Below are 17,812 nucleotides of genomic sequence, written 5' to 3'. Positions count from 1 at the left end.
TCATGAAAAAATGGGTGTTCATCATTACAAAAGGTTTTCCCTCCCCCCACCCCACTCTCCTGCTGGTAATAGCTTATGTAAAGTGATCACTCTCCTTACAATGTGTATGATAATCAAGGTGGGCCATCTCCAGCACAAATCCAGGTTTTCTCCCGCACCCCCTCCCCAAACAAACCCACTCTCCTGTTGGTAATAGCTTGGGTTTGTTTGGGGAGGGGGTGCGGGGCGGGGGAGAAAACCTGGATTTGTGCTGGAAATGGCCCACCTTGATTATCATACACATTGTAAGGAGAGTGATCACTTTACATAAGTTATTACCAGCAGGAGAGTGGGGTGGGGGGGAGAGAAAACCTTTTGTAGTGATAAACACCCATTTTTTCATGATTTGTGTGTATAAAAACAAACATCTTCTGTATTTTCCACAGTATGCATCCGATGAAGTGAGCTGCAGCTCACGAAAGCTTATGCTCAAATAAATTGGTTAGTCTCTAAGGTGCCACAAGTACTACTCTTTTTTTTTGCGAATACAGACTAGCACGGCTGTTACTCTGAAACCTTTGTTTACACAGCAAGCATAGCCAATGAATTCTTATCTACAGTGTGATGGTAAACTAAGGGTACCCAATTCTATTTGTGCATCTGACCTTTAAAATTAAAAACAAGTTGATTAAGGTTAATGAGTCAATTAATTTTGCACCTGGTTTCAGGACTAGTGGGTAACATTCTGTGCTTTTTGTCCTAGACAATAAACAAAAGGACCCAAGGCTATTCCTAAAAAGAACAGAAGAATGAGAATGGATAAACTGGCTTAGGAAAAAGTACTGCTATCCCTACCTCTCTCAAACCTGGAACCATACCCAAATCACAGCTTTTCAGAACATTCCGATGATGGTTTTGTGTTTGTTTTTAAATCACTATTATTTCCAGTACCCAGCCAGTCCACACCTGAAAATGCAAAAAAAGGAGAGAGAAAAGCTGTTCCATCTCCAGCCATGTCAGAAATCTCATGAGAAAGTATAATTTCTTTAGTTTTGCAGTCCTTTTCTACTGGTTTATATGGCCAGATTCTCAGCTCGAGAAAATTGGCATAGTTCTATGACCTTAATGGGGCTATGACAAGTTCTACCATCTGAGGATCTGGCTTATAATATTCCTGTAGTTTGGAAAAGTATTAGAAAAATTGGCTTGTATCAAAATAGAGAGGTAGTGGTATTACAATACTGTCTCAAATCCCAGCTGCCATAGCCCCAGCAGTGCTACGCATTGTTCAAATAGATAATAAACACTCCCAGCCCTACAGAGCTTACAGGACAGGAGTCATGTATCAGGTCAGCGGCAGTGCTGGGATTAGAGCCTGCCTTGTGCCCTAGACCATTCCAACTCTGGCACTTTGTCCATTGCTACTGCAGACTGCATATTGTAATGAACAAGACTCTCTTTACTCTAAAGTACAGAAGCATAGAAATCAAAGTGGGAAAGAAAAGGATTAATAAATAAAGAGAAAAAGAAAAAAGTGATAATGAATTAAACGAGCGAGCAAGAACTAAACAATGCCATGTCCTTTTAACATAGATTTGCATGAGGGGTCTGAGCCAACATCTATGAATTAAACTGAAGGACTTTAATGACGATTAGATCAGGCCCAAACTGCAGATGGAAGCAACTCTCTTCTAGGAAATCCAGAATTCCATTAATTTCCAAATGCTGTTCGAGTGCACAGCATATGAATAATTTCTCAAATCTTATGGACTCGCGTCACTCATCTCCATGAGCCATTCACATTAAGACAGCTGCATAAAACCTTTCATTTCAGTGATATATACAAAACTCACCTCCTGCTCAAAACAGATTTGCAAATACAGTAACAGTCTTAAAGTACCAATATTGCAGACTTAAATTTTACTAGGACTAATAGCTAAATCAATAAAGCAATTTTAATTTGATTCCCTTGGGATAAATATTACAAATCATTATCATGGACAGTCTGTAGTTCTTGCTTGCTTTTTTTTTTTTTAAATTGCTTAATCCTTTAAAAAAGGAGGCTTATATTTGATGGGTGACTATTCATAAATGAGCATGCAGCCTTGGACAAAACAGTTATGCAGGAGGCTAATTTATAAATGCATCTTATGTTAGATAGAAATCGGAGTTGCAAATGATGTTAATGCATTCAGAAATATAGAAGGCTTAGGAATCCTATTTCTTAAAGTATCACTGTACAAAAGGCATTATGGAGTTCCATGTTGATCTCAGTGACATTCTGAACAGATTTGCTTTAAAACTGTTCTCATTATCAGCCTTGTACATTTAACCTGTAACCTAAGCAAGGTTCTACCCTTCTCATACGTCATAATCAGCAGCCCTCACCAACCTGAGGTGTATTAGAGGGTAGGGGAGTGCAGCAGAGTTTGTCAGCTCTAGTGAAGAATAAAGAAATCTTTGCCAAGCAACTAAGCTGACTGACCTACAGAACGGTAGGGAAGTAATTGGAACTGCTGACTGACAAAAACATGAATGTCTGATTCACAAGAAATGGGCTAGATTTGTCACAATCTTCCACTGTGGCAACAGCAACATGGAAGATGAAAGACATACCTCTCACCAGCTGGTGGAAACACAAATTGGAATCCAGAATATAGAGCTGATACCAGCCTAGGCAAAACCCCCCCTAAAACTCTGAATGTCCCTGAGGCTAGGGATGCAAAAGTTTAACCAGCTAACTAATAAGCAATCTTATTGGTTTCGGTTCACAATTAAACCCCGCTGCCGGCCAGAGCCCAGGAGTCTGCTGCTGCCTCGAGGAGCAGCATCCAGTAGGGATCCCTGGGCACAGGGGGTGCTGCAGCGGGGATTCCCGTGTGCAGGGGGTGGGTGGGGGGTGCAGCACCCCCCGCACCCATAGTTCCCCAGTTAAATGTTTAACCATGTAACTGATACAATTTTAATCGGTTACATGGTTATTTTTTTTCAAACCGCTATTTACATCCCTACCTGAGGCCAGTATATCCAGGGGCTTATCTTACCTATATTTAGACCCATGACAGGTGTATCCCCTCACCTAGTAGTTTGGCCAGAATTGACTTGTGCAGCAGCCTCCAGTGCTGCCCAAATCTCAAGGTAAAAAGTTGATTAACTCTCACAGGAGACTTGACTAAGAGGGAATATTAAACCTGTAAGTGAACAATTGCTTCACTGAAAAGTTTCTCTCTTGTTCCACATCATACTGTTTTTGGACCGGGGGGGAGGTGTCTCTGAATTCTCTATCTTCATGCCTCAGAACGTCAACTTGTGGAACTCATTGCCAGAGGATGTTGTGACGGCCAAAACTATAACAGGGTTCAAAAAAGAACTAGATAATTTCATAGAGGGTACGTCCATCAATGGCTATTAGCCAGGATGGTCAGGGATGCAACCCCATGCTCTTAGTGTCCCAAGCCTCTGTTTGTCAGAAACTGGGAGTGGATGACATGGGACGGATCACTCTATGATTGCCTATTCTGTTCATTCCCCCAGTGGCCAATGCCAGGTGCTTCAGTCAGAAGACAGGATATTTGGCTAGATGGACCATTGCTCTGACCCAGTATGGCCATTCTTATGTTCTTCCTTTTTCCTATATCTAGACTTGCATCATACAGAGTGTGGTTCACAAGAACTCTCCAGCTGTTTTCACTAGAAAGCTAAAAGAGAGAGAACCACACAATTTGTTAAAGCCAATATTTAAAAAGACCAACATTTCTACCACTGATCTACCTTCTGCAGTTCTCTCTAGTTGGATTATCTGAGACAAAAGATAAACAGGAAAGAATATAACTTTGTAGAAGGTCAAAGCACAAGTAGCTGGAATTGTGACTCACAAAATAGAACAATTCAGTGTCCTCCCCTCCTACTCACTTTTTTAGAATTGTATCTGCCTGTGTCATTGCACTGCAAGATTACTTCCCATTAACTCCACATGCTGCACTTGGCCAACGTAACCAGAGCCTAACCATGGTTCGTGTGTTTTTCAGGATGTTCAGTCATGGTGAGGGATATTAGCACAGGAATACGAGATCTTTCCTCTCATCCCTCTTTTGGTAGTCCCACTCCCCTCCCCTCCTTCTCAGAGAGAGAGAGAGAGAGAGAGAGAGAGAAATGGAATTGGTTCTTCCTGGGATCTCATGCTGCTTCTTTTCATTTAATGCCTAACAAGGTTCAGTGCATAAAGTTTCCTTATGTCACAAATGGGGTGGAGCAAGCCCCTTTGTGTGAGGAGAGCACATCAGAAGAATAGCAAATAATTTTGTTTGGTTAAAATAATAATACTATTTAGCATTTATATCGCTTTCCCGCACCCCCTCAGAGCTCCCAAGCACTGTAATGAGGCCAGCAAACATCATTTATAAAAAAGGCAAGTGAGGTGCAGAGAGGCACCACCATTTCTTGAAGACTGTATGGTGAATAAGATGTAGAACAATAAATGGAACTCAGAGATCCTGACCCCCAGCCCCATACCCTATCCATTGAGCCAGGCTGTCCCCCACAAGCAAAGGCAAAGCAAAAGTGGGAAAAAAAACAAACAAAACTCCACCTCAAAGAGGACACTTAGAGACATGATCCCTAGATCAGGATCCATTATGGGGTTTGACACGAATGGTCTCAAAATTGTGGGGTGAAATTCCCATCCAAATGTTGTACAGTTTAGTCAGCATTCAAAATCTGGCCCATTATTAAGGCAAATTGGAGATGTGAACTCGGTCCAATCTGATAAAGAAAGAGGCTTGGGTTGTTGTAGTGGAGGAGACATAAAGACTGTCGGTTGTTCACAGCCTGAATGTTAAGTACATTGTACAATAAAGGAGCAGGTGCAGGTATCTGTGCTCAGCATATCCTTCTACTCCATTTCTGGGCTGTGAACAGCAGTTTATTCTACCCAGTTTATTTATTCTACCATTCATCTATCCTTCCCTACAGGGACACACACACACACTTCTTCTTTCTCCTCATCGTTACAGGGAGAAGAGAAGACAAACAGCGAATCTCACATAACAAGCAGCAAAAGAATACTGCACAAAGGGAAACTTTCTGTATCATTTTTTCCTTTACATGTTCCTGTCTAATGCTGAGCCCATTCATCTGTCCTGAGGCTCTCTCCACCTGCCACCCCCTCTTTCTCTAACATTCAACAGCGTAATTCCAAAGCAGAGCTACTCTATTTACTGAGAGACAGAACGTGCATTAGTGAATTCATCCAACTGAAATGTGCTGTTAAATAACAGTAAGTAGACTAATGTAATGGTGAGCACAAAAGGACATTATTGAAGTTAATGATCTGTTTGCATTACCACTTCGAAGTTAACATAACTGTAATAGTGAGGAAACTGAAGAACACAGAGTAACTTGGCTCTGAATGTCAAGAGCTACATTTTTGCCATGCATCTTATAACACCCATTTATTTAAACAACTGGACCTTTATGAAGGGCCATAGCACTGTACTAGCATGTTAGACAAGACTATTTGCTTTGGGGATTCATTCAGCCCTCAGCAGGAAGTAGTGCGTAAGATGCACCATGCCAGGAGTAGCTCTAGGAAGTGATGCTAAGCATGGTACGGAGAAGTAGACAGTCCCTACCCCAAAGGGCTTCGGGTATGTCTACCCCATAGCTGAAAGTGAGCCTCCCAGCCTGGGTATTCAGACTCACGTTAAACACTAAAAGTAGCCGTTTGGACGTTGTGTTGAGTGCTAGCCACTCCAGCTGGAACTGGGGAGGTGGGCTTGAGCTCGGGTGGCTAACCTGAGCCTCTGCCAGGGCAGTGATGTCCACAGAGCTATTTTTAGCATGAGGCTCACTAGCACAAGTCTGTCTACATGGGCTGGGAGGCTCGTTGCAAGCTGCAGTGCAGACACACCCTTAAAATCTAACTAGCCAAGAAAAACACAGGGTAGGGGAAGGGCTAGAACGCACAGGAAGAGTTAACAATGTGATGGCAGCAAATGCCACATTAGCTCCACAAGTTTTTCCTGTTTAATGGTGGGGGGGGGTACTTAGGAGGGGTCAACTAACTGGAATGGGAAAGTAAGAGGGGTAACAGGGACAGAGCAGGGAGTGGAAGAGAAGGAGGAGGCAGTTAGAGCAAACAGCCAGTCAGCACAAGGCACAGAGAGTCCAGTCAAACCTGTAAAATGTTCCTCAAATCGTCAAAGATCTTTGCTTTAGCTGCTTCTGCGCCTACCTGCTCTCTGCAGTTTTAACCCAAAGTCACAGGAGAGTAGAGGTCACTGTGACCTGGGTCCTGTTGCCCCCAGAGTTGGGGAGGGGGGGCTCTCCCCTGGGTCCCGAGGTTTGCTGGGAAAGGTGGGGAAGCCCTGACTGGGCACTATTTTTCCCCCCTCCCCCAGTGCAGCAGTTTTTGCTTTGCTATATTACAGTAAGAGAATAAGTACAACCTCAGTTAAATGCTCACATGCTATGGTTGTGAGTGCAGTACAAATACCTAGGCCTAGTCTACACCTAAAACTTAGGTTGACATAGCTACGTTGCATGTAGACACCACTAGGTGGATGGAAGAATTTGTCTGTCAGCTTAGCTACTGCCTCTTGAGGGGCTGGATTTACTACAGCAACAGAAAAACCCTTTCCATTACTGTATAATAAGTGTTTACACTACAGTGACACAGCTTAGACAGGAGAAGAATAAGGAACTAAATTCTACTCACAGTGAAAACAGATACAGCCGTTTTAGCCTCAATAGAGTTATGCCATCTTACAGCACAGCTGAATTAGCCCTCATCCAGGGGTCCTTTCAGCAGCTGTCCCCTTTCACTAGCCTAGTGAAGTTTTCCCCCATTCTGCCAATAATCATTTAGTTCTGTGTCTGGTGGTTTCTTGTTATGGCTCCAGCCAGGTCATTCGTTGCCTCTCTCCTTCCAGGGCAACAAAAAGAGTTTGATGTCCCAGGGAGTCTTATGTGCCCAGCAAAGGGTCAATAGTCCTAGGCTCCCACAGGGTCTTGACCCCTTTTCTCTAAAGTCCTTACTATCCCCTCTGCTAGGGATGGCAGGGGATCCTAAGCCCACCCAATTCTCTGGGTTTTAGCCCAGGGATCCTGTATGAAGCAGCTGAAACCAGTTCCTCCCAATCCTTTGTTGCTTCCTTTCTTATCTCTCCTTTAAGCTTTTCCCAGACTCACAATCTGAATCTCCCACTCTGGAAGTCCAGTTCTTGAGTATCTTCTTACCAGTCTGTTGCTAAAGGAGTCCTTTCTTAGAAAACCCTCATCTCTCTAGTAGCTACAGCTGTGCTTTGATCTGCAGTCTTTATATCCCCCCAGCTGTTACCAATCCAGCAATTAGCCTCAGCTTAGGCAACAGCTAATTTCTCAGTTAACCCCTTAGTGGCTGGAGTAGCATGGGGAATACACCCCATGTCAAGCCCATTGGGGGTTTTGGAAGATAAGTGACACAGAGCCAGATTTTCCCTGGTACTTTCATGCCAAAAGATTCAGACAGGCACCTTCTGGGATTTTTAAAAGCACCCAAGCAGGTTAGGCACCTAAGTCCCATTGTAATCATTGGGAGTTAGGTGCCTAAGGCTTTTGAAAATCCAGGTAAGCACCTATCTGCATGTTGAAGTGCCTAAATATTTTCAAAATTCCCTAAATGACTTAAGGGGCTAAATGCCATTGATTTTCAATGATACTCTCAGTTGCCAATGTCTCTTTTGAAAATAGGATTTAGGTGCCCAAATCACATAGACACTTTAAAAAAAAATTACCCTAAATCTCTTCAATTATTTTGAAAATGTTTACCAACGGAAGACTGATCACTCAATAATTGCCCTGTTCTGTTCACTCTCCCTGGGGCATCTGACATTAGCCATTGTCAGAAGACAAGACACTGGGCTAGATGGACCATTGGTCTGACTTCATATGGACATTCTTATGTTCTTACATCAACAGAGAGAGACTATGAGTGTTCTAGTCCACCTACAAATGTGACCTGGAATAAGAAAATCAAGTGATATACTTTCTAGTACTGAAAATTCTGCAATCAGAACACATCGGACAATTCTGTTGATGATGGACAAAGTGGAAGAGAATCCAGCTCATCCTCCCATGCCCTATGTTGGCTCTTCTTTGAAAACATTAGGTGGAAAAGGTATGTGTTTTGTCTATAAAGCAGAGTAAACAGATGTCCTGCAAAGCCACCCAAAGAGCTATTCTGTTGAGTGGGAACATGTCATTTTAGTATAGTTACTTTTCTGACTGTAACCACAGTTCAGAAGACAAGGGGTAAAGTCTGAAGCATATATACTTTTAGATCTTTTGTGCTTCTCTAGATGGATAGATAGATACCGGTAGATCGATAGATAGATAAAGTGGGCTTTTGAAAACTGTAAATTTCAACAAGTCACTTCAACACACAGTGCTTGTAAATAGACAAGTTAAAAAATGCTGTTTTAGGTGTCCTACAGCTGAGAATATCTGGTGATGCACTTTTGGTTCACTGCTAATTAACTTGGTTCAATATAAATGTAAGTATAAACAATACATGAGTTTAAGAGGCACAACCGTTAAAGTAACAAGTGACAACTCGCTTGCATGACACATAAGCAGCACTGGGATTTGTCAATAATAGCCCTGATTCCTACATGCATTAGCTATCAAGAGGTCCATCCATTGTGCAAATGAAGCTCATCCATCCAGCCTTGTATTTTGCACAGTTCTATTATTGGATACTCATTCTGAGATCAACTGTGATTCATTTTTAGCTGATTTAAAGTTTCTTTCCAGCTACCAGTCAGAATTTAATTTAGACAAAGAGACTGCTGCTGGGACAGACTCTACAGCTATGTCTAAACTACTAGCTATGTCAGCAAAACTTATGTCACTCAAGGATGTGAATATTCCACCCCTGAACTGGAAACCACTTGATCTTACTTGCAGCATGAACTAATAGCCACGACTTCCAGCAACGAGTCAGACTTTAAAATCTAACAGTAACTGTTAAATGCGGTTGAAAGATAAACACATGAAGGAATGCTGCTTTATTTTCACTAGTACAATACTCAGCAGATATTGCAATCTAAATTATTTGTCCCTAATTATTTCCAGTGTATTCAGAAAAGTGGAGTTGGAATTGTTATAATAAAATAATGATAAATACCTAGCTCTTATACAGCACTTTTCATCTATAGATCTCAAACTGCTTTATAAAGCAAGCCAGTATTATCTGTATTTACAGATGGGGAAATTGAGGTACAGAGAGAAGAACTGACTTGGCCAAAATCACCCAGCAGGCCAATGGCAGAAGTATGAATAGAACATAGGTCTCTTGAGTCCCAGGCTAGTGCTCTCTCCACTAGGCCATGCTACGGCCCATTTTATTTGATACCCTTCTCACTCTCAGCATGGCCATGCTATATAACCCCCAGCTATAAATGGCTCCTCATTGACAGACCTAGAGAACTCCCATTAATTGACTGAGCATAGGGACTAAACTCCTTTTTCATGCTTGTGGTTATCCCTCCACCCTGTGGTTGAGGCACATTGGTGGCAAAGGTTAGAGAAGCTTGCACTGTCCTGTCTCATCCTGTAGGAGTTCTGAGGATAAAGAGATGACTGCTTTTTACAGGTGTCAGTCATGTCCCTTTCACAAGTAACACAATCTCTCTTTTGAACAGAGCATGGAGGGTTGTTGTTTTTTTTTTAAAAAAAAAACAGCCTCCATTTTAATTCCCTAAAAATGAACATTTTAATGACTGCATCATGTATGTGCTCACACACACATGTAATCCAGTGGCCATAGGCTAAGATGGGTTGAAAATTTTCAGTCTAAATAGTTTTTCAGTGGATAATTGGGTTTTCAATCGAATAAGGTTTTTTCTTCTGAAAAGTGTCTGCTTTCAGCAAAAAAATTCTGTAGAAAAATGGAGTGATGAAAAATCAAAACGTTTTTGGATTTTTGCCCCCAATATGAAAAATTTCAGGAAAATACCAACATATTTTGGTTTGGACATACCAATGTTGGGCCTTGTGGGAATTATAGTTCTGGTGCTTCATGCCCCCATTCTCCTCTATGGAACATGTTTCCTAGCTGGGCTATATCTCCCATGGCATATCATGGCCAGGGATACACATGAGGCACTGCAATGCTCAGCAAGAGGGGAGGATCATGGTGCAAAATGGGAGATGCAGTCTGGCCAGGGAGTCCAGCCCAGGAAGGAGAATGGGGACATGAGGCACTGCAGCTGGCATTTCAGAATCTAAATTTTTGATTTTCCGCAGAAAGATTTTAGCTTTTGATTTTTCACTGAGAAGTCAAAATTTTCCAGACAAACCCCACTCCCCATTTCCCGACCAGCTCTACTACATACATACTCACAGCATATTCATTGTATATAAATAAAGTAAAAGGGCAAATACATTATGAATGGCAGTTGCTCTAAACAGTGATGCAAATATAAGGCCTAAAACCACTATCCTGCTGGCTTTCACAAGGAGGGGAAGAGAAGAACAGTGAAGTACTGCAAAATCCTATCTGCTCCTGAACAGACAGAGAGAAGGGAAAAAACCCAGTCTCTACGAGTATATTCTCCTGGGTTTATGTAATTTTTGCAAGGTGCTCAGTTACCATGGAGACAGGCATGAGACAGAGGAGATTATTTCTCTACTCGAGGAAAACTCCCATTAAAGGCACTGGCAATTTTGCCAGAGTTCAGACTGCAGGGTTTGGCCCACAATTATTATTTTTGTCTTGAAGAGACCAGAATGCACAATAGATTACGTTTCCGTGAGCGTGTTCAGATGCAGGGCAGGGTGATAACGCTGCCTAGGAAAGAGATAAGGAGAAGTCTTAAAGTGTGCTGCTGATTACGGCCTTGATCCAAAGCCAGGGGTGAAAGTAATTTAAAGGACTTACCAGTACTCCGGAGTCCTGAGCAGGGGGCATGGCCTCGACCGGAAGAGGCGTGGCCTCAACTGGAAGACACCACTGGCCCTACAGGCCACAACAATCCATCATATTCATTGTCTCAGTAAAATTGCCTGTGTAGAAAGAATGTAAATTCTGTAATATAAGTAGCAATAGCTGAACATGTGTTTAGCATACTAGACATATTAGTGTCATAATCACAGGATAAATAAAACCATATTACTGACTGCACCGCACCAAATTTGCTAATATAAACTTTTCCTACCTGAAAGCTACAGGGCCTAAGCAAATATGCTTCCATTTGAAAGATAAAGTGAGGGAAAGAGCAGCGTGAGCTGATTTATAATGAATGTTCAGTCATGAAGTGAAAACAAAAGGGAAGCCGGCAAGCAGGTAAACAAATGTTAAGACAAGTACAGGGACCCTTTTAGGAAGCCTCTGAAACTAGATGTAAAATGGCACAAGGGGGACTACTGCATTAGAGTCTGAAGCAGTTTAGAATCGTGATGCTAATAGAGTACAAACACTACAGTCTGGAAGTAGACAAATGAGCGGAATTAGGGGCAATCTACACTAGCAAATTTTGCTGCTTTAACGCTACTGGTATCGTTAAAGTGGCAAAACCCAACTAGCACAGATGTAGCTGTACTGGTATCAAAAGTGCTTATACTGGTATCGTTTATTCTAGTTCAGAAAGAGGAATAAGTTTTACTGGATTAAGGCATCTTCATAGTGGTTTAGCTGCATCCACACTAGGGCTTATATGAGAATAAATGTATCAGTAAAAAATCCACACCACTAACCAATATTTTTATCCTGGTACTACTTTTCTCGTGTAGACCAGTGCTTAGGTGACTTGCCTTCAAAGTCTTAGGCTACACTGATGGACAGTTCAGGCTACTCATCCAAATTTGATATAAAGGGAGACATCACCAGAACAGGGCTGGATCATGCTCCCAATACCTTTAGTGAAAGGAGGACTAGACCAACGTTAGGCAATCTGGGGATGTATAGATTAGACAAAGCTAGTATAGACAGAAATTAGGTAACTATTCTTAGAGAAGAAAGAGTGTTGTGTGGTTAAAGCACTGGAGAGATTCTTTGGACACAAGGGCTCAGTTCTTAGCTCTGCCAGAGATTTCTAAGGGACTTTGAGCAAATCACTCTCTCTCTCTGTGGCTGGGTTGCCCATCTATAAAATGGGGAAAATAAGACTTCCTTTCTCTACCTCTTTGTCTGTCTTGTCTATTTAGATGGTAAACTCTTCAGAGTGAGGATTGTCTTTTACCATGTGTCTGTACAGCACTCTAACACAGTGGGACCTGGTCTTGGGAGACCTGCTACAGTAATATATATAAGTAATAAAATATATCCTGGCAGATAATTTATAAATGTGTTGGGGCTTGATTCTCCACAAACGTGTGCTGATTTAAAACCAGTATAAACCCATTGTCTTCCACTAAGTTAATCTTGATTTACCCAGTTTGTGAGATCCCTATGCATGAATTTTGATAAATAAAAAGCTATTGTTTAAGAACATCAGAGAGAAAAACAAGTATATACTTGTTTAAAGTGGATATTAGTTTCTAGAGGCTTGAACCACTCTTCTGGGGGACTGTCACCACCTGAATGTGTATTTATAATGGTTTGTGAATGAATACTGCTTATCCACTACAGAACAGGTCTGTAGGGTAAATGAAGGTTTGAGCCGATCATAAAAATGCCTTCCAGAATTCCAAGGAAAAGACTGCTGCACACATACATAAGACCATTTTAATATCTTTGCCATTATACATGATAGCTTAATTTTTAAATCAAAAGAAAGAGAAAATCGATATATTATGGAGGGAACTTATTGCCAGGCCAGTTTGATTATTTTACTGATTTGGAAATTAAGAGTTTCCAAACCCAGCAAAATCCTTTTATTTTTCTTTAATGATATTGACAAATGAACAAACACTTGTGACTTTTAGCCAGATCCTCAGCAGGTGTAAACTGGGATAGCTCCAACACTGGAGAGATGCTGATTCACTCCAGACCTAGGATCTGGCCCTTTATTTTTAAATAGTAGGATGAAAGTAGGAATTAGGAATAACAGAGAAGTTTGGTTAGCGAAGAGGAGAATAATAAATAGTAATAAATAAATAATTAAACATTACTTCTTTTTATGCTCTTTGCTACTCCTTCCTTGACTATGAGCCTAATCCAAAGCCCACTGAGATCAAGACAAAGAATCCATTGACTTCAGTAGACTTTGACTCAAGTCCAACGTCACTACTCTTATTTCATCCTTCATCCAGTGCCTCTAAATCCTTGGCCCCTTTTGTAGTCTCCTGTTCCCATTGTCAGTTTCATGCATTCTCGTATCCCAATTCCAGTGCTTGGAATAGCCTTGCACTGTCAGTGAGCCATTCAGCTTCAAATAGCTCTTTAATAGTCTCCACTTATTCAACAAGCTTCCCTATTGATCTCATCACTGATGATGCCACCACATATTTGGCCATGTGCCCTATTGGCTTCTGTATTGTATTAATCTTGGCCAGGGCCTGATTCTGGTGCTGGCACTTTAAGGAGTCAGGGGGACTCCTCACAGTAATAGAAGCTCTGTGCCAGCTAGTACGTTTGTGCAGGATCAAGTCCGCTGATTGTAAATTCCTTGTGGCAGGGACTTTGTCCTTTTTCTGGTTTGTAAAGCAGGCTAAAAATACCAGTGTGGGTGCTGTGGCACGCGCGGCAGCTTGGGCTAGCTGCTCAAGTCTAAGCCTGCCCAACCTTTGGGTCCAAGATCGGGTGGCTAGTCCAAGCGGCCGCCTGTGCTGCAAAGCCCACACTGCTATTTTTAGCATGATAGCTTGAACAGAGCTAGCAGACATCCGTGTCTGTCTGCACCGGGAATCACACCTCCTAGCTCAGCTGCTGTTTTCACAGAGAACTAGAAGACTGTCTAGTCTTGAACGGGTTCAGAACTATAAGCGTATCTGCCTGGATTTTATCTCACATGTTGTTTCCAGGCTGTATTCAAAACAAAACACACTGAAGCTGTGTTCCCTAATGTATAACACACAGCTCAAGCTTACATCTAAGGGGAGGTATTATCTCTTCCAAGAAAGACACTGAGAAAACTTCCAGTGGAGCATGTTCTTTTGTTGTATGCATCACCATTTTCTACAGCCATAGAGGTTAATTCTCTTAGGCTTGTACAAGAAAGGGGTAGGGACAAAGGTTGGATCTGTTTTGAATGTTGATCTCATAAATGGATAATCCAATAATACAGTATATGGATGTGAACAGGATTGTAGTTATTCTTCAGCTGCTTTGGAATTTTTAAAAATCAATGCATTTTGAAGCAATAGGACTCTGTATTAAGTAAGAGCAACCTTTTCCAAATGAGTTAGAGTTTTATGTTTAATTTCTTCTGAGCCACAAATGAACTCACAGACCAAAATTAAAATATGTAAAAATCCAATCCCATGCCAATATTCAGACCTCTCAGATGATATTTTTAGGAAATGGATTTTTCTCCTCAGGTTATTTCATCTTTTCTTCTATTTTTATTTTCCCATACAACTGCCCCTCCCTCTTCCTGTCCCTCTCCCTTTCCCTTCCCCATCACTTTTATCCACTTTGAAGGCTTTGATGCAGTCCCCCGTCAGTCTCTGGGGCTAGACTGACACTGCTTTCAAGAGGCATGGAGTGGTAAGACATGATGCTAGAAGTCAGGATGTCTGGGCAAGCTACTTCACCTCTTTATACCTTGGTTCCCTCACCTACCCTTTGTCTGTTTAGAGTGGAAGATCATCAGAGCAGAGACTTTGGGTACAATGTGCTGTGCATACAGTGCCTAGCACCATGGGGTTCCAATCCTGGTTGAAGTGCTATTGTTATACAAATAATACTTTGTCTTTCTCCTTCCCCTATCGCATTTGCAGCTTGTCTGTCTCTCCACCAAAGCACATAAATGCTGACTCGTTACCATTCAACTGTGAGCACCTGGCAGCACTGGGCCGATGACACACAACTGAACCCACAATAATGGATATTTTCTCCTTCGAGTGAGTAAGGAGAATTTGCTGATGAATAGGTAATTGATCTAAACATCTTACTGTGGTATCATGCACTAAAGGCAGGCAAGCATTAGCAAGATCTTTCAACAGGAGTTGTGCTCCACAAATCAATTAGGCAAATCCCACCTTGTGCCTTTCTTTTTCAGGATTAAGAATCCAGGCCTTCCAATGCTAAGAGTCTCACATAGTGAAAAATGAGAGAAACTACTGAAATCATAGATAGTCCTTTAGATGATGACAAGGTCCAAGGGAAATCCACTTTACACTGTGATTTACAACCTTAGCAGATGGGTTGAAAGTCAGGTCAGCTTATTTTATTGTGGTTATGTTAAGCTTGTCATTTTCAGGGTCTCTGTCTCTCTCCCCGCCCCCCCCGCCCCCCCCACACACACAAATATATTCCCTTCTCTGTACTTTCTCTGCTAAGTGCTAAGGTACTAAGTGAAGCAGTGAACATTAAAATGTCATTTTGAGATGAACAAGAAAACTGGCACACACACAAAATTCACAAAGCATTTTATGTTGCTGTCGATAAATTTAGCAGAGATTCTTTCCGTTGCTATGTGTATTCTTTCTAGCTAACCTGCTTCAAAAAATATTTAAAATTCCCCCCTTCTCCTTCCAAACTAAAACAGTGTGACTCCTCCCCAGCCCCCAATAAAGGATAATACAAATAAGCTATGATGTTTTGGCTAGTTGAATTCACCAATACTCTACCTATTAAGAGCTGGATATCCTAGAGCTAGGCATTTTATCCATATTTAGGCACCTAAATAAGTAGCTTAATTTCCAGAGGTGCTGATTAGCTCCCAAACCCAATAACTTTCTAAGGAGCTGCAGATATTCCACCATCTGAAAACAACACAATGTATAAAGAATTTGGGCCTGCTGTTCCAGGAAGCCTAGGTAAACCAAAGTAGAGGTTTACACTTCTTATCTGAGGGATTTGTGTGAACAGACTACTAAATTACATGCCTTAAATGCAGAAAAATAAGCCAATTTTGCATTGCTCAGGGGTCGTCCTTTTGCACAGGGTGAGGGTTGTACCGATAATACTTACACAAATAAATAACAAGAATGGATACTTAGTTTTATAAAGGTGAGGAAGTATTATCCTCATTTCAGATATATGGAAATAAAAGCATTAACTAGCCCTTACTATGCCCTGCTGGTCTCCATTTTGCAGAAGGGAAGAATGGTGCAGCAAGGTGAAGTGACTTGCCCAAGGCTACACAGCAACCTAGCAGTCACATGAAGATAAGAACTCAGACCCCAAATCAGCCAAGTTTTCAAGCACATGCTTTACTGAATCAGTGTCTCGGGAAGGTCTAGTCCTCAACCCTGAGCTCATACTTGCAGACAGCTTTGCCTCTTTTCTGAAACCAGAGACTTTACTTTTGATACTTGTTTTTTCCTAAAAATCTAAAAATGTAATCTCTGTGGTATATCTTTCTTTTAAAAAAGCCCCATGCTGTGCAGTGCTGAGAGCCCTCACCTCCTATTGGAAGCAATCGGGTTGAAGTGCTCAGCACTGCATAGGACTGAGACCTAAGTGCTTAACAAACACCTTGCCTGCTCCTCGGAGATGCCGAGAGAGGACAGCTCCCATCCTGCTGAATGATAGTATCTAGTGTCTATTGACTTTGAAGGGAGCTGTAGGGGCTCAGCTCCATTTAGGGCCAGAATGACTGTCTTTATGGTTGTCTTGCTACATAGCCATGCACTTAAGATTGTCATTCTATGTCAGCACTTTCCAGCTAGGACTGAAGTGAATCGGGAAGAGCAGAAGGGGCTGTGAAAATGAAAAATAATAAGGGAAGTTCATACTTTGTCAAGCCTCTAGTACCCTTGTCAACACCCCTTACACTCACACCCACGCTTGGCTTCACTTTAGCTTTTGTACAAGTTTTGGAGAGGCTGTTCTGTAATCAAATCAGTGTGCCTATCCCAGTCCCATAGGTAACACTCTGTTATTCAGTATGATTCCTAAACATTTCTAGTAAAGGCTGCAATCAAGAGTATGGCTCTGTTGTACTAGGCACACTACAAACACTGATGAAGAGACAGTAAGCATTGCAGCACAGGAACTGTCATCTGCTATGTACCTCATCCTACTCCGACTAAAATAAATGACAAAATCCCACTGATTTCAATCAAGCAGAATTAGGCCCTATATGGCAGTTTAAGCAGTAAGTTGCTGCTCTGATTGAAGTCAATGGAATAGGGTATTGGACTGGGAATCAGGAGAGTAGGGTTATATTCCCAACTCTACCGCTGACCTGGTGTGAGCTCTGGCAAATTGCTTCCCCTCTCGGTGCCTTCATTTCCCCTCCCACCCTTTCTCCCTCTTGTCTAGATTGTAAAGCTCGCAGTGCGTTTGTAGAGCACCCAGCACAGCGGGCCCCCTGTCTAAGCTAGGCCCTGTAGGCACACAGCTGGAGTACAAAATAAACAAGGAAGAAAAGGATCACATGAAACATCCTTTGCTATTCTCTTTAGCATCTCACTGTCTCCAACAGAGAATCTGGTTCCCCATTTTTTGCGAGACTTGAGGGTTGGGGCGGGGGAGATGTGTGTGTGTGTGGGGGTCACTTCATGGAATTAGCTAGCTCTTTTGCCTATTATCTACAGGGGAAAACAAAACACCTTCATGGTGGGAATGTGGTGATTGCTACAATCTGGTCTCTTTGAAATACTGTCACGGAGTCCCTGGGCGATGCTCTGGAACTGCTCCCCATGAAGTCAGTCAGGACTCTGGGGTAGTCGCCTTTCTGTGAGCAGACTGTCTTCAGGACACACAGCTCACACAGCTTCCACCTTCCTGGGTCTGACCTCGGAG

At 42.0% G+C, this 17,812-nt stretch overlaps 1 long non-coding RNA gene across 1 annotated transcript in view; it reads right to left on the bottom strand.

Annotated features, from left to right (window-relative positions):
• The window catches only part of LOC142069314 (uncharacterized), a 440,919-nt gene that overhangs the window by 236,431 nt on the left and 186,676 nt on the right, over nt 1–17,812 (bottom strand). The window contains exon 3 of the long non-coding RNA XR_012665074.1: nt 10,898–11,022. This is a non-coding gene — a long non-coding RNA (uncharacterized LOC142069314). The remainder of the gene's footprint in view (nt 1–10,897; nt 11,023–17,812) is intronic.

The sequence above is a fragment of the Caretta caretta genome, chromosome 15, assembly GCF_965140235.1.
Source record: "Caretta caretta isolate rCarCar2 chromosome 15, rCarCar1.hap1, whole genome shotgun sequence".
Taxonomy (NCBI): domain Eukaryota; kingdom Metazoa; phylum Chordata; order Testudines; family Cheloniidae; genus Caretta; species Caretta caretta.
Note: the sequence above shows the minus strand (reverse complement) of the source record. Positions and strands in the feature narration are given on the sequence as shown.